Source organism: Panulirus ornatus, chromosome 48 (genome assembly GCF_036320965.1).
Source record: "Panulirus ornatus isolate Po-2019 chromosome 48, ASM3632096v1, whole genome shotgun sequence".
Lineage (NCBI taxonomy): Eukaryota > Metazoa > Arthropoda > Malacostraca > Decapoda > Palinuridae > Panulirus > Panulirus ornatus.
Window position 1 is genome coordinate 20,623,586 of NC_092271.1, and position 25,943 is coordinate 20,649,528.

The following is a 25,943-nucleotide window of genomic DNA, read 5'->3' on the forward strand; positions in this document are numbered from 1 at the left end:
TTGGAAGTAAAAATAAAAAAAATCATTAAGAAATTTAAGAAATAGACTCTTTAACTCATGGTTTCTCAGAAGATACGGAAATGTCTCTACTTGGTACCAGGGTTCGAAACCCCAAATCATAACGCTGCTCAGCTGAGGTGAGAACCCACCAGCTGACCTTAGTGGCCACGACCTCTGACCCTTAGTTAAGGCGATGACGCAATCCATACCATATCAAAGTGATCCCTTACCTTGACCTCTGACCCCTAAATTGAGGTGATGACCAATTTCTATCAAAGCTGAAACGATCTGATCTCATGACCATGAACTTTGACCTGACTGAGGTGCCCTGTGACCCTGATCATGACCTACACCTGAGGCGATGACCCGCTCGGTTCAATAACCAACTGACCCCGGTCACCCTGACCTTTCAATCTCAAGTCTTGATGATGACCCAATCCCTGTTGGACCTCCTGGCCACACACCCCCCCCCCCCCCTTCGATCTTTGACGCTTTGACCTTTCTTAAATAAAAAATAAAACAGCTAAGGTTTGAATATGTCAAGGTCAGCGACCCCTTGCTATATGTCTGGTCTCAACTCCAGCAGGACACGACCTGTCGTAAATTCACAAGAGACAGATAGATAGACAGGACAGATAGATAGACAGACAGAACAGACAGACACAGAAACTACATCAAACGAGTTTCCTTAGTCGAACATATGATGAACAGCATCTATGACTAGAACGGGCTAACACAAAATCAAAATACCGACACTAGAAAATTAAAGAAAAAGAAAAACTCTGATGCATTCATTAGATTACTTCTTTCATCCCTGCTTTCGAAGCTTAGCCCAGCACGCTGGAATGCAAAACAGACTTCTTCCCCAACCCATCGCCTTTGGGGGGGCCGCCTGAGGGGACAGCGCATCGTTTGGGTACGCAACCGGTAAATCAATGCTTCAATCGATAACGGGAATTAATTGCCTCGTTAACAGTCATGATATTAGCTGGGCTAGTTAACTACCTGTTACAGGTTGCGTGCACCAGAGGAGACTGGAGTGATTCGCCTTGATCACCTAACCTCTGCGCCAGCTGAGGTGAATGTCTGTTATCTTGCCTTGTTGATCTGGTCGTTGGAGACTGGTTATTACGGAAGGACTGGAGACCGAATGGCGTCGTGCCGTAAATGTGGTGTTATAAAGAAAAAAGTATATATATATATATATATATATATATATATATATATATATATATATATATATATATATATATATATATATATTTCTTTATTCTTTATTTTGCTTTGTCGCTGTCTCCCGCGCCTGCGAGTTAGCGCAAGGAAACAGACGAAAGAAATGGCCCAACCCACCCCCTCACACATGCACACACACACACGTCCACACACGCAAACATACACACCTACACATTGCAACGCACACACATATACACACACAGACACACACATATACACACATGCACACAATTCACACTGTCTGCCCCTGTCTCCATCTATCTGAGTTTACACGAGTAAAAAGTCGACTTCTGAGTGGATGTATCACTGTCAAAGGACGAAAAAGGAGTACAAACAACACCGACCAAGTACTTCTCATCCCATAGGAATTCACCGTTTCCCTACTACTGATTGTAGCGCAACCACTGAACTACGGAAGCCCCACATAAAAGGGGTCCTGTGATTTACGAAATTAAAAGATATGTACGCATGTGGTGTATGGATGTACGAAACTACATCTTTGCATGTATATGTATGCATTTGGGTGTATGTATAGGTATACAATGTCCATGCATGTAGTGCATACAGATTACGTACGAAATATGAACATTTCTCGATGTTCTCACCTGCTGGGCGAGTCGAGTCAACGCGCAGACAGAGAGCACTCGCGAGGGAAACGAAGTAGCACGGCAACTCTCCTTAAATGCGTAATCCACTCAAACGACGACACGGACCCCTGAAGAAAAAGAAAGAAAAATAAAACCCTAAGAGAACTTTGAAGTAGAGCGAAACTCAGGGGGATAAAAATGGATTACAAGATCCAGTCTCAACCTATCCAGGGACTATCCTAATTCCTGATCTGTTGGAGGGGACGAAGAAGGCTCGACACCCCCCCAGACTATCCAACCTTATGAAATCCTACGCCGCCAGGTTTGTCACTTCATCGGAATACGGTTCTTTGACCAACAGAGAACAAGAAGAGAGAGAGAGAGAGAGAGAGAGAGAGAGAGAGAGAGAGAGAGAGAGAGAGAGAGAGAGAGAGAGAGAGAGAGCGCAGCGAGGAGGCGCTGCCACTGGGAAAGGTACACATTCTTCATATCTTGAGCACCACACCACGTCCCCCTAGATCAATCACGACACCACGTCCCCCCTAGATCAATCACGACACCACGTCCCCCTAGATCAATCACGACACCACGTCCCCCTAGATCAATCACGACACCACGTCCCCCTAGATCAATCACGACACCACGTCCCCCTAGATCAATCACGACACCACGTCCCCCTAGATCAATCACGACACCACGTCCCCCTAGATCAATCACGACACCACGTCCCCCTAGATCAATCACGACACCACGTCCCCCTAGATCAATCACGACACCACGACCCCCCTAGATCAATCACCACACCACGTCCCCCTAGATCAATCACGACACCACGTCCCCCTAGATCAATCACGACACCACGTCCCCCTAGATCAATCACGACACCACGTCCCCCTAGATCAATCACGACACCACGTCCCCCTAGATCAATCACGACACCACGACCCCCCTAGATCAATCACCACACCACGTCCCCCTAGATCAATCACGACACCACGTCCCCCTAGATCAATCACGACACCACGTCCCCCTAGATCAATCACGACACCACGTCCCCCTAGATCAATCACGACACCACGTCCCCCCGTGATCAATCACGACACCACGTCCCCCCGTGATCAATCACGACACCACGTCCCCCTAGATCAATCACGACACCACGTCCCCCTAGATCAATCACGACACCACGTCCCCCTAGATCAATCACGACACCACGTCCCCCTAGATCAATCACGACACCACGTCCCCCTAGATCAATCACGACACCACGTCCCCCTAGATCAATCACGACACCACGACCCCCTAGATCAATCACGACACCACGTCCCCCTAGATCAATCACGACACCACGTCCCCCTAGATCAATCACGACACCACGTCCCCCTAGATCAATCACGACACCACGACCCCCCTAGATCAATCACGACACCACGTCCCCCTAGATCAATCACGACACCACGTCCCCCCTAGATCAATCACGACACCACGTCCCCCCGTGATCAATCACGACACCACGTCCCCCCGTGATCAATCACGACACCACGTCCCCCTAGATCAATCACGACACCACGTCCCCCTAGATCAATCACGACACCACGTCCCCCCTAGATCAATCACGACACCACGTCCCCCTAGATCAATCACGACACCACGTCCCCCTAGATCAATCACGACACCACGTCCCCCTAGATCAATCACGACACCACGACCCCCTAGATCAATCACGACACCACGTCCCCCTAGATCAATCACGACACCACGTCCCCCTAGATCAATCACGACACCACGTCCCCCTAGATCAATCACGACACCACGACCCCCCTAGATCAATCACGACACCACGTCCCCCTAGATCAATCACGACACCACGTCCCCCTAGATCAATCACGACACCACGTCCCCCTAGATCAATCACGACACCACGTCCCCCTAGATCAATCACGACACCACGACACACACGTCACTTGAGAAAGACTGTTCTTAGGGCCCTGAATTCATGGGCTATGTTGACGCATGGCTGCTGCTGCTCTCTCTCTCTCTCTCTCTCTCTCTCTCTCTCTCTCTCTCTCTCTCTCTCTCTCTCTCTCTCTCTCTCTCACTTAATCCCGTCACTTCAGACGTGTAAGACAAGATACGTCGTCCGTCGCTCCCTCCATCTCCGTCTCACCCAGAGGCAATGGGGGACACCCGGGTCTGAACCAGTTTATAAACATGAGTGTCATTTTCATGTAATTAGCAGAGAGGGGTTCCCCTCACGTACCCCTTCCAGGCAAAGAGGTCGAATATTCCTCATGAGGTCGCAGAATAATTTCCCTCCCTCCCTCCCTCACTGTCTCCACGCCTGACTGGTCCTGTGGTGGGAGCCCTGGGGAGGTTATGTGGTGGTGGTGGTGGTCGTGGTGACGGCGATGATGCTGGGCCAGCCAAGAGCTCAAGCTTGCCACCTCACAGCCATCAGTGTTTACCCGACTCCCAACCCATACCTCCCACCCACAAAAGCTTAATCAACTGCGTGTGTGGATAGTATTATGTCATATCTATTTTTCTTCATTTTACCTAAAGGATATATATATATATATATATATATATATATATATATATATATATATATATATATATATATGATGATGTGATTATTGCACGAAAGTGCACTCGGGAACTTTTCATTTTTCATTTTCCCCGTGGATTCATAGGAATATATATATATATATATATATATATATATATATATATATATATATATATATATATACATACATATATTGTGTGTGTGTGTGTGTTTGTGTGTCATTAACCTCGCGTTTACATATGGACTGAGCTCTTTGTTTGTTTGTTAGTTTGTTTTTCTTGTTTTTTTCGGACCAACCAAGTTTTATGTATACCGACCACTCGAGCATTCCCTGATGATTTCCCGGCAATCCCATGGTTCTCTCTCTCCGCGTATTCATACTTCATACATTAAAAAGCCTGATGCATGTTCGTGGAACTTCAGGATTTCAAACGATTTTTAACCCCCCAGCCCCGTGTCTGCTTCTCAAAAGCCCTGGGAACTAACTGGTCGAGCCGCATGCGGTGGGTACCAGAGACCAAAATAAAACGAGGATGAATATGGTAAACATGGGAACACTACTGTGGCTTACAAACAAACAAACAACACAAAAAATGACAAAAACATAGAATGTATTTTCCTTTTTTTTTTTTTTGACCACTCAATGAAATGATAGTTATGCGAGACGTGGTTCAAATTGAGGTCTAATGTATGATCATGAGGAACAGGTCGGGTGAATTTCACCTCGTGCTTTCAGAATGCCTTCATTCATGCCTTCGTCTGCTCATTCCTTCGTTTGGCTATTCATTCTCAGTCTCCTCTTCCTTCCCGTCTATCACGTCTCTTTTCCACAATCTCTTTTCCATCGTTAATTCTACATTCCTCACACTTCCCCTCCCTCTCTCTCTCTCTCTCCCTCTCCCACGTCCCATGTCATTGTTCACCCAGACCCCTCTCCAAACTCCTCTCTTTCTTTCTCACCCTCACGACACCTCTCTCCTCTACCCCTCTCACTACACCTGTGAGATCCTCGCTTCCCTCTCATCATACCCACTACACTCCACGCCCCCTTTACTGGTCGCATCAAATCATCCACCTCCCTCATCATACCTTCCCTCAGTAATACTCCACAACACATACACTCTGCCTTCTCCCCCCTTCTCATCATACCTATTCTACCTTCCCCTCCCCCCCTTCATCATACCTATTCTACCGTCTCCCTCACCCTCACCCACCCTGTCATGAGCCCCCCTTCTGTCGCACATCATTCCTCCCCCTAAATTGCCGCTGGCATCATACCCCGCCCTTTTATCTTTTCTCTCGCCATTTACATCCCATTTCACCACACCTGCCTCTCGCTCTCCCCTGCAAACAGGAGTCCCTACACATTCCCCTCCCCTCCTTCCATTCAGAAAATATCCTTCCAACCGTTTAGTTTCCACCCCCCCACACCTTCCCCTGTCAACAGCCACCCACACAACTGCTGTAGGGGTCGTCCTGGAGTACCTGGGTGGGAGATGGAGGGAGAGGAGCTGACATGGGGTCTCCCGCCAGCACCAATTTCCCCCCACACGCCCCCCAGCCACCCTCCCTCGTTAACTCTCGTTTTCTTTGGGCGACTTTTGTCTCTCCCATCTTTTTTTTTTTTTTCTTTTCGTTGGCGCTGGGCACCTGCCGTACTGCCGGGGGGGGGGGGGGGGGGGGGGGGGGGACATCAAGGGTGAGTGAGGCCATTTGGTACCTCACTCTGCCATGTTCTGTGGCCGTAACTGGGGAAGAGGGCGTCCCTACGAGGGGGCCGACCTGCTTGCCCCTCGTCCTGGGTAACTCCCGGGCAATGAGGGAGATCATCCAGTCTTGGTTTTACGATACACACGCGGTTAACTTGTGTAAATGAACCAACTCCTGGCAAACCATTTCCGTAATGAGCATCTCCACCACTGAGGTGGGCTGAGAAAGACCCTGTGTGGACCTCTGTGTTTTAAAATCCTTTGGCGCCGCCGCACGCGGGCGGGACGAGCCGTGAATGGGTGCAACTACACTAACCTTACGCCTCTGAGTCCGGCACGAAATTATAATCTCGTTTTCTATATCTATGTAAGATTTGATGGCCCACTCATGAATTCGGAGAGCGTCTGCCTTCTAATCATCTTGACTTTAGGTTTAAGAAGCATTACCTGCACTGCTAAGGATTTACCAAAAGATGTTCGCTTGTAGATACAGATGTTTGTGTATGTGGTTCATATTTCTTTCAACAATAAAAGAAAGAACGTTCATTTTTTTTCTTTCTTTTTCTTTTTCGCATAACTCATCCCTCATCCTCAGTAACCCTTGGTCTTCGCGACCCGATTCCGCAAATGGGTGAGTTCGAGTCCAAAGGGCCAGTTGTATGGAAGGGTGTAAGGTGGAGGGAGACGCGCGTCTGTCGAAGGATGGGGTGAAGCGCGTCTCTCGAGAGGGTAAGGTGAACTTATGTCTGTCGTGGGCGTGGTGAAGAAGAGTTTGGTCAAGGGGGAGGGGTGAGGGGCGCACGGCGGATTGAAGGTGTGTCCTTTCGGGGGAGAGAGAGAGAGAGAGAGAGAGAGAGAGAGAGAGAGAGAGAGAGAGAGAGAGAGAGAGAGAGAGAGAGAGAGAGAGAGAGAGAGTTCACTAGCCAATGTCTGTTGGCGTTTCTAATTCTGGGACAATTTCTGCTCCGAGGGTAATTGTGGTGGCTGAGGTGCTCTCGTCTGGCGGCGCTGTGAGAGAGAGCAAGATGGCTGCTTCAGTGAGGACTAAACATAATATATATATATATATATATATATATATATATATATATATATATCCCACAACAATGTTGCTCCAAGCTAACCTGACAGTAGTTCACAGTCACAGAACCTCTAGATAACATCGGGGCACAACTAACGACAAAATACGAACACATACACAACGTCTTAAAGACAACATCTAAGTTACATCCGCCAGACCCTTCGTGTAATACTGTTTTGCGTACCATTTGTACACACACACACACACACACACATATATATATATATATATATATATATATATATATATATATATATATATATATATATATATATTTTTTTTTTTTTTTAATTTTCCAAAACAAGGAACAGATAAGGGGGCCAGGTGAGGATATGCCCTCCAAGGCCCAGTCTTCTGTTCTTAACGCTACCTCGCTAACGCGGGAAATGGCGAATAGTTTGAAAGAAAAGAAAGAAAATATATATATAAACATAGATATATAGATAGATATGCAGAGTTGAATTTGCATTTTTCTTACGATGTATTCAAAAATACGTTTTACATATTCAGAGGAACTTGTGCTCTGAAAGATCTCGAGATTCACTTGAGAAAATATAAATATCAAGCTGGAAATATGATGCACAGTCTGGAAATAATATGATGCATAGAACTTGGAAATAATGTGATGCACAGAGTCTGGAAATATGATGGACAGAACCTGGAAATATGATGCACAGAGCCTGGAAATATGATGCACAGAGCCTGGAAGTATGATGCACAGAGCCTGGAAACATGCACAGAGCCTGGAAGTATGATGCACAGAGCCTGGAAGTATGATGCACAGAGCATTCTTCCAGATTCTTGAGGCTGTTCGGAAACAGAACACTGGATCTTGGTTCCTCACTGTTCGTTTGCTATTCCTATCCCTCTCCCCAGAAGAGACGTCTCAAATCACTATCCTCTATCCCCAGGAGAGGCGTGTGGCACCACTATCCTCTATCCCTAGGAGAGGCGTGTGGCACCACTATCCTCTATCCCCAGGAGAGGCGTGTGGCACCACTATCCTCTATCCCCAGGAGAGGTGTGTGGCACCACTATCCTCTATCCCCAGGAGAGGCGTGTGGCACCACTATCCTCTATCCCCAGGAGAGGCGTGTGGCACCACTATCCTCTATCCCCAGGAGAGGTGTGTGGCACCACTATCCTCTATCCCCAGGAGAGGCGTGTGGCACCACAATCCTCTATCCCTAGGAGAGGCGTGTGGCACCACGTAATCCTCTATCCCCAGGAGAGGCGTGTGGCACCACTATCCTCTATCCCTAGGAGAGGTGTGTGGCACCACTATCCTCTATCCCCAGGAGAGGCGTGTGGCACCACTATCCTCTATCCCCAGGAGAGGCGTGTGTGGCACCACTATCCTCTATCCCCAGGAGAGGCGTGTGGCACCATTATCCTCTATCCCCAGGAGAGGCGTGTGGCACCACTATCCTCTATCCCCAGCAGAGAGCCTTTCTCTCTGGCCACGGCTGGAAACGTTACGTAAAACACACACACACGCACACACACACACACACACACACACACACACACACACACACACACACACAACATGGAACTCAAAACGGAGGCAGAGGGAGGAGGGAACTCGGGGGAGGGAGCGGGCACTGGGGCGTTAAGTCTTCAGGGAGTTTGTTCTCTAAATATCATGCCCATCACTTGAATCACAAGGTCCAGCGGTGGAATCCCACGGGAAAGAGAGAGAGAGAGAGTGAGAGAGAGAGAGAGAGAGAGAGAGAGAGAGAGAGAGAGAGTGAGAGAGAGAGAGAGAGAGAGAGAGAGAGAGAGAGAGAGAGAGAGAGAGAGAGAGAGAGAGTAGAGCTGAGAGACTTCCTTTAGGCAAGAAAGTCAAAAAAGTTATTTTCCTTCGATATATATATATATATATATATATATATATATATATATATATATATATATATATATATATATATATATATATATAAACCTAGACACGCAAGACACGATTCATGTGGGGGTCGCATCGTCATTAAGACCTCATTCGCTGGTTTTAAAACGGAGTCTTCTTAACGTTCTGTGGAGGGAGGTTTAATATGTATGTCTGGAAAAGCTCCACTTGTCGGTACGAGGTCGTAGGCGATGGCTGATGGTGTCCGGGTTGACTGAGGATTGACGGAAGCATGAGACTCGTTGAGGAATATATGACGAACGCATGAGACTTATTGAGACACATCCGACGAAAGTGTGAGACACGGACGCATGCTTCACACTAGGCCTTATTCCCTCACTAGTCTGTCAGTGGCTCTGTGTACATAAGCCCGACCCGTCCGTCCACCTTGTGCGCTTTCGAAGTAACAAACGACTTTGCTCAGTCATTTTCTTCTGTTCCTCTCTCTCTCTCTCATCTCGTCAATGTAAAAATGTCCCTCAGTCTTCATTCAAATCTTTCTGTAAATGATTCTGATATATTCTGTTTTCAGGCCAGTGCGCTTTTGATTATCATTATTTTTTTTCCTTCTTTAACCCAACTGATTCGGAAATTATAAAATATCTAGCAAGATTGTCTTTTTTCCCCCTCCCTCTCTCTCTTCTTTTCCCGCACCGGAGTGTGTGTGTGTGTGTGTGTGTGTGTGTGTGTGTGTGTGTGAGTGTGTGTGTGTGTGTGTGTGTGGGGCCAACCCCAGGAGCGAAATTAAATGAGACTGTCGTTAATGATATCAGAACACCTTTAGAAAAGGTAATTCAATTCCTCAAAAAATGTTTGAGTGGACCGAGGAACGTTTCCTTCCCCCATTTTTCTTTTTTTTTACCCCCGTCTCCTAACGCCTCTTTCCTTCTTTATCACCCCCTTGAGCACCCCCCAGGTACGACTCCTTAGTGCACGCCGGTACGACCATCAGCACACCGGTACGAGTCCTTAGTCCATGCCGGTACGACCAGTGAGCACGACCGTGCGACCTTTTGCGCTCTCTCGGGGACGAGGGTCTCGTGCACGACGGGACGACCACTGGTAACGAGCCCTTGAGCACGAAGGTACGACCAATGAGCACGCCGGTACGACACCCTAGAGCACGAAGGTACCGAGCCGTGAGCACACGACGGTACGATCCTGGAGTATGATGGCCGGGGTCAGCTTAGGTCAAAGGCCTGCCGTCGACCACAAGGGTTTGTGTCCCAATTACACTGATGGTGCTGGGGGGGGGGGGGGGGGAAATCCTCCTCCTCACACTGATGGTGCTGGAGGGCCCATCCTCCTCCTCCTCCTCACACTGATGGTGCTGGAGGACCCATCCTCCTCCTCACACTGATGGTGCTGGAGGACCCATCCTCCTCCTCCTCCTCCTCACACTGATGGTGCTGGAGGATCCATCCTCCTCCTCACACTGATGGTGCTGGAGAACCCATCCTCCTCCTCCTCCTCACACTAATGGTGCTGGAGGACCCATCCTCCTCCTCCTCCTCACACTGATGGTGCTGGAGGACCCATCCTCCTCCTCACACTGACGGTGCTGGAGGGCGCATCTCTCCCATCACAGTGAAGGTGTCAGGGAGGAACTCCCACAACGCTGCTGTTCCTTAAAGTTGGGTACCCCACCCATCCCCACCACCAAGATCCAACCCAGAAAAAAAACAAAAAAAAGAAACGGCAAAATTCAGTTCAAAAAGCCCAACCAACTGGCTCTCCTTACAACTTGCTTATTCATGCGGGGGAGAGAAGGAAAAAGATTAAAAAAAAAATGTATATATATAAATCCGTGAAGCATAGGGGGAAAAATAAAAGAAATCACACAGAAAAGTATCCGGGGGCGTCTACGTTATTTTTCCCTTCACCACACCACTTCCCTCTCTCTCTCTCTCTCTCTCTCTCTCTCTCTCTCTCTCTCTCCCGCTTTGAAGTAAGGGCGGCATTGAGACAGAGCAAATTTGTGGCATTTTTCATGGAATCTTTCTCAGTGCTTCTACAGGTCGCACGGCCAGACCTTGCCGGGATTTCGCATGTTGTTCAATCTTTTCCTGATTCTGAATAAAGGGTTGATGGTAGAAGGCAGTATTAGGGAGGGTTCTTCAGTCCACTCAGATTTTCTTTTCATTTTTTTTTTTTTTTTGAAGAACTGAATCACCTTTCCTAAAGTTGTTCTGACTTATGTTATGCTAAATATGTTTAGATTTTTCTCTCCTCTTTGCTCAAAGTGATATATATATATATATATATATATATATATATATATATATATATATATATATATATATATATATATATATATATATCAGCCTGAGTGATGTCATTCCCAGGATGGTCTCCGCATCTCTTCGCCCACCTTCGGCCGGGCAGCCAGCCTCCGTCTTGAGGTATCATCTCGAGATGCGGAAGTTGCTACTCCCATCATGGCCCTGTCTCGCCTTAGAACGGGCGGCCTCTACGTACTCATAGGCTCCTTTGGAACGATACTGCAATACCAAGTGTGGTCTGGAGACACACTGTGTTGCGCCACTCCAGACTTGGATGTCTTATTCTAAGGCTCTTGAGAAGCGATGGCACTTCGACCACACTGCTCACATACGGCCACACTGTTTGGCGGACACGAAGAAGCTTTGGCAGGATGCGAGGGACGTTAAAAGGATCAAGTGGTAGCGTAATGCGACGTTAAGGCAGTGAGTCACGGGTACAATTCTTCCACAGCTTAGGCAGGGCTGAAGCTCAAGATGCTTTTACCATAGCCTCCTGGACACAGTCAGTCTCTTCTCTGTCGCCTTGGAGATCTCACACATACCCAACCCGTCTCGCTTAAGAGGCCTCGCTATACTAACAGAGAAGAACGAAATAATGATGTTAGTTTTATACTCTACTACGAAGTTAACACAGTTCATACCCAGCTTTCTCTCTACTGCTTCGTTTTCTTTCGTATATTTTTTTTGGCTTAACTTTACTGTGGAGAAACAACTCCTTCTCTTATACACTTCATAGTCTTCTAAGACTTTAAGGATAGTGACGGGAAATATATGGAACATCATCGCATGTTTTTTTTTTTTCCCTCAAGAGAGGGATAGTCCATCATACTATCAGTAGTTAAAGCCCGTTTTCTTCAATTCTCAACGCCTGTGAAGATAAGAACTTACTTCGAAGTAGCTCCTCGGATGATGGAGTCTGTCGAGGCTTCAGCCTCAATCACAAGTCTGATTGTGGTGAATGAGGCTGCCAATTTTCACTGCAGCCTTACTACAGACTCATATTTCACTGCAGCCTTACTACAGACTCATATTTCACTGCAGCCTTACTACAGACTCATATTTCAATGCAGCCTTACTACAGACTCATATTACGTGTTTCTTTTTTTTCTCTCTTTTTTTTTTCTTTCCATTTATGGACTAAAATTCAATTACACGACATCAAGGCTTTTCCATAACTCGCTATTTTGACACTCGATACGAACGACCAATTACGTAGAGATATGAAAGAGCTGTTGGTGATTAAGCAGGCGATTGCTCTGAATATATATATATATATATATATATATATATATATATATATATATATATATATATATAATTCTATGGGGTTCTTACGGTTTCCAGGTGTCACAACACATTTGGACCAGGGTAAAAGGGGCCTCCTCTGGGACGAGAAGGCCCTCGACCATCCCTGTGTACTCCTTCGTCCAGGTAACTCCCAGAACCTCCCTGTTCTTGATTCGGGGCAACGCGATCTGAACGATCGAACAATCTCGGGCACAAATATTTGAGAGATCTAAGGTCGGGACGCATAAAAAAATCGACGGAGATAAAAAAGGATTGAGGAAAACAAACCCAAGTCAGACACACTCAGCAGTTGGGTGGGGAAAATATCGAGTCGAAGATATTTGCTGGGGGAAAGGAGCAGGGGGGCGCCATGACCCCGACAGGTGTGGCTCCTCTCCCGGTGACGGGATGCTTGTGGTAGGTAGAGAGAGAGAGAGAGAGAGAGAGAGAGAGAGAGAGAGAGAGAGAGAGAGAGAGAGAGAGAGAGAGAGAGAGAGAGAGAGAGAGCGGGATGCTCGGGCGGGAATGTGTGAGTCATGGGGATAGACAGAAAGAGAGAAGGGGGTGGAGAGAGGGGAGGGGAGGGAGAAGAAGGGGAGAACGGTTAATTAGCTTAGGTCTTCGCTATCTATCCGCTTATCCATCTGTGTGTGTGTGTGTGTGTGTGTGTGTGTGTGTGTGTCTGTCTGTCTGTCTGTCTGTCTGTCTGTCTGTCTGTCTGTCTGTCTGTCTCTCTCTCTCTCTCTCTCTCTCTCTCTCTCTCTCTCTCTCTCTCTCTCTCTCTCTCTCTCTCTCTCCATCACCATATACATTGCAATACCTCCCTTACCAAAATTTTGTGCTCCCCTATACACAGCTTCCCCTTCATTCTTTTCCCCTCGCCCCCACCGACAACCTTAATACATTTCTTTCCCCCAACTCTCCATTTTTCCTCCTCTCTCTCTCCTCTTTATTTTCTTTCTCTACGTACACATTCTCTATCATTTTCTACCCATTTTTTCCTCACTTATATTCCATCTTCTGCGTCTCTTTTGTTCCTTCATTTCTCATCTTTCACGCTTTCAAATCGTTTACAACTCATTCTTTCCCATTCTACATGTAATCTTTCCTTCTTGCTTCCCCATCTCTTCCCTCTTCCTCCCCACTCATTTTCTTTCATTCACGCGTCCCTCTCCTTCATTCTTCTCCCTACCACCTTTTCCCTTCTCTATTCTCCACCCTAATCACCCTCTTTCTCTTCCTCCTCTCTGTGTTTTTCTCCTCCCTCCTTTTCTTTCTGTTCCCAGGGACCATTTTCTTTTCCCTTTTCTAAATCCTTTCCATTCACATGAAGGCCACGAATGGGTGATTTAGACCCACCTCGTCGCCATATATGGCCTATGAGGATTTGGCTACACACAGGTGACAACCAATAACAGACTGGCTACACACAGGAGACGACCAATAACAATTTGGCTACACACAGGAGACGACCAATAACAATTTGACTACACACAGGAGACGACCAATAACAATCTGGGTACACACAGGTGACAACCAATAACAATTTGTGTATATATATATATATATATATATATATATATATATATACACCTTAGCCTGAGCCAAGCATCCATTCTATCGACTAATCCCTAGGGGTGGTGGATGAACAGCTGGGTTGACTGTGGACCCACTGCTGCAACTAAGATTCGAACGTATATATGCGCTCGACCCTGGGCGCTGCCCGTGAATGCGTCGTCACGGCCAGGAAAGCTAACCGGCTACACCACGGGCGTCCATAAATTTCGTGACCATTGATAACACGTCAGAGCACCTTAAGGCGCGCAATTCGTGAAAGACGAAGAGCAGTCCGAACCTGGACGTCACTTACACCTGTTGGTGTGTCACGTGTGGGCTCGCTTTCCCTTCCCTCCTCCCTCCACCATGAATGACCCCCGGTAAAGGCCAGGTCTATTCCCCGCCACTTATGCGTTATAACGCACACAGTACCTGCCTATTACAGGCCATTAGCATCTCATGCATATTCACAATAAACATTTAATTATTAATTCCAGGAATCTTGCCAGAGGTAAACACAGATTGTGGCAGTGGAGCCGCTACGTTCAGTGTGTTGTGCACGCTGGACACTGGGTAGCGAGGACCACTGAGGGTAGTGGATCTGCAGGTGACACTGGGTAGCGAGGACCACTGAGGGTAGTAGATCCTGCAGGTGACACTGGGTAGCGAGGACCACTGAGGGTAGTGGATCTGCAGGTGACACTGGGTAGCGAGGACCACTGAGGGTAGTGGATCTGCAGGTGACACTGGGTAGCGAGGACCACTGAGGGTAGTGGATCTGCAGGTGACACTGGGTAGCACTGACCGACCCCACTGTACTGAGCCACGCTTAACTGACGAGATCTTCGGATGACGACCGTAAGGAGATACCGTAGCTGGAGTGTCGTCTGGGGTGTATTTTGAGGAGGTTATCATCAGCTGCTCTCTCTCTCTCTCTCTCTCTCTCTCTCTCTCTCTCTCTCTCTCTCTCTCTCTCACTTCCACCCAGTTAGCCTGCAGCGACGTACCTCCATCCACCCAAGACCGTTTCTGCTCTTTAACCTTTAGCTTCTCCAACAGACAGACGTCTGGCATTTCCCGGCGGTGCACACGTGTGCCGTAGGCAAATACTGAGGGACGCTGACCGACCGATTATTCATACGAGGATGACTGTGCACACTCCCGGGTTGTGACATCAAGCCACGAGCGAGGTCGTATTTTCAGCCGAGTATGTCTAGAGAGGTCTGGTGGCGGTGGTGAGAAGGGAAAGGGGGGGTTTACTGTGTGTGTGTGTGTGTGTGTGTGTGTGTGTGTGTGTGTGATCAGCCAACTGGGTGCCTTTGAAGTAGAACTGGCACTACAGAACGAGAGCGCCCAGGCACACCGGTTGATCCTCACTTCTACGGGAAGAATAAAGGTGTCGATCACATCGCATCCATTTCATCGCTATATTTGGTCAACCTAAGAGAGAGGGGAGTCGGGCGGGCGGCGGGCGGGTGCTGACCAGCAGCTGGCATGACACGATCGACGTGTTAACCTCCGTCAGGAGGTTCGGCCAAATCCTCTAGAGACATCTTAAGCAACACACAAGGGACTCCTCCTCCTCCTAACGGGCTAGTAGGGTTATACGCGATGACCGCTCACCAATGGTGGTTTGCCTATCCTGCAGGAGTGATCCCTCCCTTCCCCTCCCTCAGTAAACACAAGTGACGGGTGACCGTAATTCACCTGTAGGTTGACCCCACAATGGGTTGGTGAGGGAGAAGGCGCGCTGCTGCTGCCGCTGGTGGTGCTGGTGGTGGCGGAGGTGGTGGTGATGGCTGAGAGCAGCAGCCGCCGCTGATGCCAGCCGCACACAGCCAATAATTAACACTGGTCTCCCTCCCGCCCTTTGACGGGTGGCGGTGGAGGAAGGCGTGATGGTAATGATATTGCTTGTGTAGGACGTGGTGCTGGTGTGTGTGTGTGTGTGTTTCCCCCCCACCACCTCACATCCCGTCACCCCACGTTGGTGTACTGGGGAGGGGTCGGGTGCCAGGGCAGGCCCACAGGCCATACTGGTCGAACTTACTCAAGTTACTGAACTTGTAGACAAGTGTATTAAACTTGGTTTAGGTTGTATGAAAGACACACAGACAGACACACACACGTCCGCAAACTCTGGGTTCCTGCAGGCAGCATCAGGTGGGAGGGAGACATCGAATCTCGTTCGTTTATGAACTCTGAATAATCGGGCACTGCCGTGAGTTTGATGGGCCGAACTCACGCACCAGAGAGTTCTATTTATGCAGTTTTGGCTCGACGATGTCAACTACAAAACATGGAATCCTCGGCTTTTCGACAGATCTTCTGATCATTCGGCGTACACGAAGAGCATATACACGACTTTGACGAGAGATCATGACGACTGTAATGAGTAATTTCTGAGCACCGTGTGTGTGTGTGTGTGTGTGTGTGTGTGTGTGTGTGTGTGTGTGCAGATTACCTCATGAATTTACCCACAATCTTGACGTTATTTACTCCCTCCGTGTCACCAAATGCTGACTGGGTATATAATCCACGGGCGTCCCGTGGGCGAACACCGCACCATCCACTGAACAGATCGACTTAACGAAACTGTAAAACGGGGGAAGCCCGACTGTTATGCAGAACAAGGAGGACACACCCGCTGTGTTCATGCCTCAGGCACTGAACCCTTAAAGGACAGAAGCGAGGCCAACCGGACAGAGCCAACCCAAGCAGAATATGAAGATGAATGCGGAATAGTTGCAAAATTCTTGCACGGAATTGCTGGAAATATGAGATGAAGGACTGGAATTCGGCCTGGACGAAAATTCGGGTTATTCTTGGAGGAGAGAGTGTCAGGGAAGTGCAGCAGTAATATATCACACGAGGACGAGGGGATTACAGGTACACCCTGGGGTAGGGAGGACGACTCTGCTCCTGCTGTCCCCCTGCTGCTTCAACAGGCTGTGTCTGCTACTCCTGCTGCTGCTCCTCCTGTCAAGGGGGAGAAGGGATTCTATCTGTCCATCTGCTGCTGTGTCTGCGACTGTTACTGCTATCGTTGTGGTGGGGGGCGGCCGCGAGTTTGACCGGTGTTATGAGTTGGTTGTGAGAGTTGTGCTTTGGTGTTGCTGCTGTTATGAGCAGGGAGTTCACGCCGATGGAGCCAATGCTGTGGATATGGTGGTCACGTGGAGCCAATGCTGTGGCAAGTGCTGAGGAGGAGGAGGAGGAGGGAGGAGGGAGCGGATCATGGTCCTTGGGGTTGGTGCCATATACCTGAAGGAGGTGTTGATACTCAGGTATTAGGGCTACTGAATGTTTCCTTCCAACACGACATCTGTTGTCTAGATCAACTCCGAACAGACGAGGGAATAGCTTCAGGGAAGTACCGACGAGTAAAGAAACGACGAGGCTTTGCCATGAAGGCAGGACTAGAGAGAGAGAGAGAGAGAGAGGCGCCCCAAACCCTCCCCCACCAACGTACGAAAACGCTGAAAAAGAAAAAGCTCATCTCGACCACAGACTCGCTGACAACTAGCGTCCACAGTCACTAGGTTACTGGGATCGACCATCTGGGAAACCTCACCATGAGCGTCTGTTTCTGATGTGTCCATCGACTTACACCTGCCTTCTCTAGTAGGACAACATCAACCAAACCATAACCGGTACATCTACGTGTGTCAAGGAATTTCTTCACATACCATACGAGGGATGTTGCCCCCAAAACGTTCGGGAACACTGTCCTAGATGTGACGCATGCTACCCACCAGGAACCACTGCTGGGGAGGAGGAGTGTCGTCGCTCTCCCTGAGGTGGGTTTCGCCTGGGTTTCACTTCGGTCTGGTGCTCTTGCGGGAGTCATCATGGGGTCACGTTGCAGTGGATGCTGTTGCATGACTAAGGTTGGCATGTGCTCGAGTTACACCGCCTTATCCCGTTATACTTTAAGGACTACACACACACACACACACACACACACACACACACACACACACACGAATCATACATATATATCACATATTACAAGTTTCCATCATTTCCCTGCTCCTGGTTGGTGCGCTTCCCTTGAAGGTGAGGGGAGCCTCATAGATGAGGATCACAGGGTTATATAACAATAATAATAACATATAAAGAGTGACCTCAGCTGACCCAGATCCTGAGTCAGCTGGATCGCTGGTACGAGGGTAATGACGCGGGGCCATTCCCCCCTCCGCCTGGCGTTGACCCAGACCGTAACACTGGTCCTTAAAACCAAACAACAGTGGATGGCGAGGACGGGGGATCGTGTTGTTCCCCCTGCGTCGTGCAGACGCTCCCAGGGGCGTCGTGGTCACGGCTAACGACGCTTTTACGCCGTCACCAAGACACTAACTCCTCTGTCTCTATCTTTCCAGGTGAGGAGTCTGTTCGTCCGGGGGTGCTGAGCACGGCAAGTACCTCAGGGGAAGTACATTAGTACCTCAGGGAGTACATCAGTGCCTCAGGGAGTACATTAGCACCTCAGAGAGTACATCAGTACATCGCATGATACGTGAGTACGACACGATTTATAAAAAAAAAGACGTACATTTCCATCCATCTGTGGCATAAAGCCACATCTGAAGTCCATTTCCATCCACTTCCATCCCATGTAAAAGCTGTGAGTGAGGTATTACGTCTCCTGGAACGGTAGCAACGGGATTTACTGTACACTGAAATACGGATCGTCAATTCCGTGGAGTTTGTTACGGTACAAAGGAATCCAGACGCCAACAGACAGCTGGATTCTCTCGAGGCAGATTGTGATAGTGGGAGACATCAGAGCCTCTCAGGTTAGTGGGGGTAAGAGGAGAAAGGCATATATAGATGATTCAAGCACAAAAACCAGCCAACTGGTCATGTGACTATGGAAGGCGCAAGCAATCTCAGCTACGGATTTGAAGCGAAATATTTTTCCGAGTGTACTCCTGCGTGTATCGATAAGCTATCAATTTCAACCGCTCAGACTGATAAAGCAATCATATGTTAACTATTCTGTTGAAGATTAAGTACTTCGCCTCAATCGAGGTATAACACAGACCCACGAGTTTGTACCCGTTACTAGGAGTCAAATCCGACGAATCAAGTTTTAAGAAGGTTTCTAGATCAAAGTCATCAATGATTTTGTTAATTCTGAATACTTGTATTAGATCACCTTTCAACCTTCTCTTTTCTACGCTAAATGGATTCAAGTCGTTTCGCTGGCTCTCATACGATTTGTTTTCTCACTCAGGAAATGATCTCGGGAGTTTGACGCTGCACTCTCTCCATTCTGTCATGTCTTTTTTTTGAGGGGGAAGTAGGGTGACCATAACTGAACACGATATTCACAATAAGGACGCTCGAATAACTGTAAAGAGTTGAGGATGATACCCCTAGACATACGTCCGAAAAGACCTACCCTGCCTATGTCTTTCGCCATTTCATTCGCTCTTTGAACTGTCCGCTGCGCATTGCTTACTTGGATTTAGGTCACCAGGGATTATTACGCCAGGAGGTATCTTGAAAGCGTTTGACATCAACCCTAGACCGACAAGGGAGGATCATTCACGAAGGCCTCACCTCCACGACCCTCCGACTGCACAATGGGGATCCCAAGGCGGCCGGTTCTTTCTCCGAATCTCCTTCAAACCACACGACCTCTCATCCGTGTCTTTCCCCTTTATCATCGTAATTTCTTCATGTCTCTCTTCCTTCTTTCATGTCCGTGTGTGTATCACCCCCAAACGCCACATATCCGGGTCACAGCTCTCACGGCTCCGGGGTCAAGCATGCCACGGAAGGTAACGTGTTTAAGACCTTCACGCAAAAGTATGGTTGCCTGGGTTACCCCTTTTCTCGCTCCCACTGGACATCACCTCCTCCTCCATCCCCACAGATGCACGTCATCATAGCCAGGTGAACCCCTCCAACCCCTTTAGGTTCGCTCGTCACCATAACCAGGTGATTTCCCACATCATAACTCACCTCCATAACACACCACACACTAAACATACTTGCCCTAGTAGCGCAGAACACCCACACTCTATGAGACACGAATAACATGAATGTCAACTATAATACATTACATCCCCACATCATATTTCCTTGCCATGCCCCATAACTCAATAGGTCTGTAACATATAATAATATACCACATCTCAACATAAAACCATTTGAGGACACATTTGCCTATCCAACTGGCCATGCATAAGACATATGAGACGCTGATATACTCAGCATACAAAACCACAATACCCACACACATATTCCTGTAAAGATATACAACACGTATCTAAACACACTTTAGCACTACAAATACACACATACACACACGCACACACACACACACACACACACACACACACACACACACACATGTACTCCATACAGACAGAGAGACGATTTGGAGGTTTCCAAACCATCGCTGGAAGACCACATCAGGAGGTCTGTCAATCAAAATGGAGGGGCAACCTGTCTACTGGTTCATAAATGCTCACTACACACAAAACCCTACAGCCATACCCAACAAGAACTCACAACCAAGGCAACACATACGTGATCATGAGACAACACTTCGTGATCACACGAGGCAACACCCCGATAATGGAACACTGCTGCGTGACGCTATACGAAGACAAGACGACCCCACTATGGACCACCTCCTCCTAAGTCCAGCGGCGGTGAAGGGGGCTTGGAGCGGGGCGGGGCGGGGATGGGGAGGGAACGAGAATATTAAGGTAACATTCCACACTCCTGCAGGCAATAAAATCATTAAAGAAAACCCCCAACAGCTTTTGTGCCCGAGCCTCCTACCGTTTCCAGGAACCTAGAGACGTCGTCGCTTGGTTGGGGAAGGGGTGGAAGGGGGAAAGAGGAGATGGGGGGGGAATGCTCGACCGGGACGACGCAAGCGAGAGACACTGAACTGGTAGCCAGTGAGCCACGAGAGGAGATCTAAAAGGCAACATGGGCTTTTGTGTGTGGGGGGCCGGCGCGCCCCCGACTTACGGTGTGGGTCGGTGGAGACGCAGGGCAGTGAAGAGCAGTGAGTGACCTGGGCGGTGAGGCGAGGTCTACCAAGGTGCTGCTGTCTGACTGTGCGAGATGTGGAAAGACAGTGAAAAAGAAAAAAGTTAGCAAGTACGTAGATGTAAGAGAGAACATATATATATATATATATATATATATATATATATATATATATATAGTGGTATGGGTGTCAGGAATGGCTATAAAATGAGGGGATGGGGATGGTCCCCTTATTCTACGACGAAGTAATCAGACCCCTGCATCTCTCTCTCTCTCTCTCTCTCTCTCTCTCTCTCTCTCTCTCTCTCTCTCTCTCTCTCTCTCTCTGGTTCCTCCACCCGAAGGGAAATGTGACTATATACGTCTCCGCTCTTCCTCCTCCTTCTCCTCCTCCCTCCTCGTCCTCCACGCCTTCGTCTGTACCCGAGGGAGGAGGAGGAGGAGGACCCACAGTTGCTAATCAGTCCGCGCGGCGTCCAGATGCATTTCGGCAAACACTGCCTCCCAGCCCCACACTTTACACACTGACTCCACCAAGTGTTTACACACACACACACACACACACACACTCCTCCCTGCGAAGTCTGGGGGAAAGTTTGGGCAAACCTTTTTTTTTTTTGTGTGTGTGCTCATGTCGGCAGGGAGTCTCTCTCTCTCTCTCTCTCTCTCTCTCTCTCTCTCTCTCTCTCTCTCTCTCTCTCTCTCTCTCTCTCTCTCCCAAGCTCTCACTAACATCGCTCTCCCGGGTGTACTGTCGGTGACTGATGGAAGAGTACTCCGGGCGTGGGATAGAATACTCCAGAGCGACAAGGGAAAGGCGATTAATAAGGGGAAAGGGGAGCAGGGCGACTGGAAATCCTCACTTCCTGTATTATTGCAAATTAAAGGTAAGGACTCAGGAAGGAACGAGGACATGATTTTTTTTTCTTCTTTGAAAGTACAACGGTTTGTTCCTGATGCTCTCTCTCTCTCTCTCTCTCTCTCTCTCTCTCTCTCTCTCTCTCTCTCTCTCTCTCTCTTCACCGCCAGTCATATAACCTCTGCTCGGGAAGGGAAGGGAGGAGGAGGAGGAGGAGGAGGAGGAAGGGGTAGAGGGAGAAGGAGGATGGGGGATAAGGAGGAGGAGGGGGAAGGAGAGATCTCCAGGAAGAGTGCCACAGTCAAGAGTTTATAGTGACAGTTAGATGCAGTTTACAGTCCAAGTTATAATTACATCAATTTTTTGTGGAGGATGTCACAGTTACTGCCAATGGAAAAGGCCCAGTGTCACGTATGTAGCATGAAGGAGAGACAGTCAGAGTCAACCAGTCTCCCTGTTCCAGTCAGTCGCAATCATCATCACAATCAGAGGATGACTGCCAGTCCAGTAACAGCCACAGTCGAAGTCAGAATATGATCCCGACACCAGTCACACCTACAGTCAGTCAGTCAGTCACCTAGCATCAAGAGTTCAGTCACAGTCACAGACTCAAATGACCGGCCAATATTCAACAGTCAAACCCAAGACATGTTGCTTTAGGCCCAGCGACCAAGCTCTTGCAGTCACAACCTAGGTCAGAGCTGTATTTTAGTCACAGGTACATAAACAGTCATAAACCCCGAGCCACAGTAGCAGTCACGGTCTAAGTTAACAATCACACTTACAGTCACGGAGCACAGTCGAAGGCTTATTCACTGTCTCAATGAGACTGCCAGTCAACTCCTCGCCGCCTCCCTTTTTCGCCGGTGGCTGACAGAGCCACAGGGAATGTCTAGTTGCAGGTGCCAGAGCTACAGACAGTGTCCGCTGGCAGCTAACAGAGCCAGGCAGTGTTTGCTGACAGGTGATAGAACCAGGGAGTGTTCGTTGGCAGCTGACAGAATCAGGGCAATGTTCGCTGACAGCTGATAGAGAGAGGTAGTGTTCATTGGTAGCTGACTGGACCAAGCAGTGTTCGCTGGCGGTTGAAGAGCCAGGCAGCGTTCGCTGGCAGGCTGACAGAGCCAGGTAGTGTTCGCTGGCAGCTGATAGAGCCACGGAGATACAACATGCATTAAGCTGATTCCACCACAAGACCTAATCTTCTCTTGATTGCTTCCGACGAAACACAGGGAGACTATAGTGGCTGGGGCGGAATGGAGTGGTGTGGGATGGAGTGATGTTGGATGGGGTGTGTTGGATAGGGTGAAGCTGGATGCATTGATGTAGGTCTGCGTTGGGATGATGTTAGATAGGGTGATGTTGGATGGGGTGACGTAGTACGATAAGGAGACATTATAGTCAGCTAAAGTACGGTGGGACGGAACATAAGGCGAAGCAGAAGAGGAATGACACACGGGACTGATATGAACGAGATCAGGTTGAGGCAGAATGGTCGGAGGAGGTTGACTGGTAGAATAGAAGGAGGTCGAGGAGGGAGAGGACAAGATGAGGATGCAGTGGGTAGGGCATCAGGTGGAAGGAAAGATGCAATGAGAGATAAAGTGAGACGAGACGAGGATAGAGGAAAAGCACTATGTGATGGTGATAGCGATAAAGAAATTGGATACGAGGGAACGAAGTTATAATCTAGGTCGTTCCACCTAAGTAGGGGATCGCCAAAGGCTTCTCAACTACTCCTGAGACCACAACGTATCAACCAGGAGCTTAAAACTGTCTTCATTATCCAAAAGTAAACAAAGAGCCAACCACTGTTAACGATACGCAGGATCTACTACAGTATCACCCAGGGTCGTACTGATGAAAGTCTTCAGGGTTGCTTCGGGAATGTGGAAGCAACCCGGGGGATTTAAGGTTTAACATAAGCCCTCAGAAGGTATTCGACGTTTCCCAAAGCCTCACCCAACCTCTGTCCCAGTTAAAGAAGACGATGGGAACAGACTATCAGATACACTTAGCCAAAGATATATATATATATATATATATATATATATATATATATATATATATATATATATATATATATATATAGTGTTTTCGAAGATCATTTGGATAATATAAGGTTAATCAAGACTAAAACGTGTCACTGAGGGATACAGAGAATTCAACCCAGGACTGCATAAGGTCAGCAAAGTTATCTGGGTCATTGTTGCCCACGCGTTGCCCATGGTCTTGCAAGGTTAACCAAGGTCATGTGAAATAAGAGAAGCCGTCTTATCATCAGATAACCGTAGCTAAGGGGTATATTAACCCCATCCCTAGGGCAAACGCAGGCCAATTCAAGACAACTTCAGAATTAATTGACATTCACTCTGATGATCGAGGATCAATTAACGCAGTCCTTCTTCAAGGTCGTCAAATGATTAACCAAGATTAACCAAGGTTTCTGTGGGTCATCACTCTTCATGTGAGGTTACCAAAAGGTTATTGAGAATCAGCTGAGGTTATTGAAGAACAGTTCTGGTCACGCAGTCAGTCGGTCGCTCGTCCTGAGTCACTGTTGAGTTATTCAGAGCTTCCAAAGGTCACTCAAGGTTTCCTAGGGACGTTCCGATCAATTCGAGGTCACCTCATGGTTACCCGAGGCTTCACCAAGTTCTCCCAGGTCACTTAAAGTTCGTCAGTTGCAGCCACCAGATAACATCAGCCGAAGCTCCTCCAAAGTCATTTCAATTTTAGGCTAATCTTGAGGACGACCTCGTAGGCCATTCATGTACGAACCATAGCACGTTGAATGTCGTCTAAGGGCATCCATGGCCACACAGCTCATCCAAGACAGAGGTCCTCACAGTCGCAAAAGATCTGCGAAAGAGTCGATCAATCTCAGGTCTCTTCGTTCTTCTGCCTCTTCAAGTCTTTTCCTCACTTCGATGCTCGACTTCTGCCTCTTTAAGTCTTTTCCCCACTTCGACGCTCGACTTCTGCCTCTTTAAGTCTTTTCCTCACTTCGATGCTCGACTTCTGCCTTATTAAGTCTTTTCCTCACTTCGATGCTCGACTTCTGCCTCATTAAGTCTTTTCCTCACTTCGATGCTCGACTTCTGCCTCATTAAGTCTTTTCCTCACTTCGATGCTCGACTTCTGCCTAATTAAGTCTTTTCTTCACTATGATACTCGACTTGGTGTTCTTCGGGCTTCAAACCCATCAACTGCCAGGGCTCCAATTACGGCCATCAACGTCAACCGTACAACAGCCACCAAATGGCATCTCTTCCACACCTTCTTCAGGTGTTGAGGATTGGTCCACGACCGTACAGACTCCAGCGATGCGCGAGCTTCTGGTATGGCGTACATCTTCCTGGATTTGCTCTTCCCGCCCTTCGTACGTAGTCCTTGATGTTTCTTGCACATTCGATTTTAAAAGCAAAATAGACCGTTTTTGGCTGAAATGAACACATTTTCCCCATATTATTTCAAATTATTTTTCTTACTTATCAGTGGCTATCACTTTCTCAATAATTTCGAGTTCATTTTAAGTTCTCCTCTTAATCACTTCAAATATACCTTTTAACTTATCTTCAGAATTCATCACAAAAACTCTCATCCGGTAAAATACAATCTTTTAAAACGTTCATCTTCAAACTAAAAATTTGGAGGTAGAAACGAACAAGAATATCATATATACATCTCTCTCTCTCTCTCTCTCTCTCTCTCTCTCTCTCTCTCTCTCTCTCTCTCTCTCTCTCTCTCTCTCTTCTCTCTCTCCCCTGGTCAGTTTGGAGTCCGAAGCCAGCCGCGGAACGCGACCCGCATACGATATAAAAAGCTCATTCGACTCATGTTTCCAGGAGAGAGA

General features: G+C 48.0%; 1 protein-coding gene and 1 long non-coding RNA gene across 7 annotated transcripts in view; one reads left to right on the forward strand and one right to left on the reverse strand.

Annotated features, from left to right (window-relative positions):
• The window catches only part of LOC139763813 (uncharacterized), a 196,176-nt gene extending 174,877 nt beyond the window's left edge, over window positions 1-21,299 (reverse strand). The window contains exon 1 of one of the 2 annotated variants that reach the window (XR_011716267.1): window positions 21,208-21,299. This is a non-coding gene — a long non-coding RNA (uncharacterized lncRNA). Of the gene's footprint in view, window positions 1-1,838; window positions 1,948-21,207 lie in introns of those variants that run through there. The other variant, XR_011716268.1, reaches the window with a different exon arrangement.
• The window catches only part of mAChR-A (muscarinic Acetylcholine Receptor, A-type), a 461,181-nt gene that overhangs the window by 96,577 nt on the left and 338,661 nt on the right, over window positions 1-25,943 (forward strand). The gene's annotated exons all lie outside the window — the stretch shown is intronic.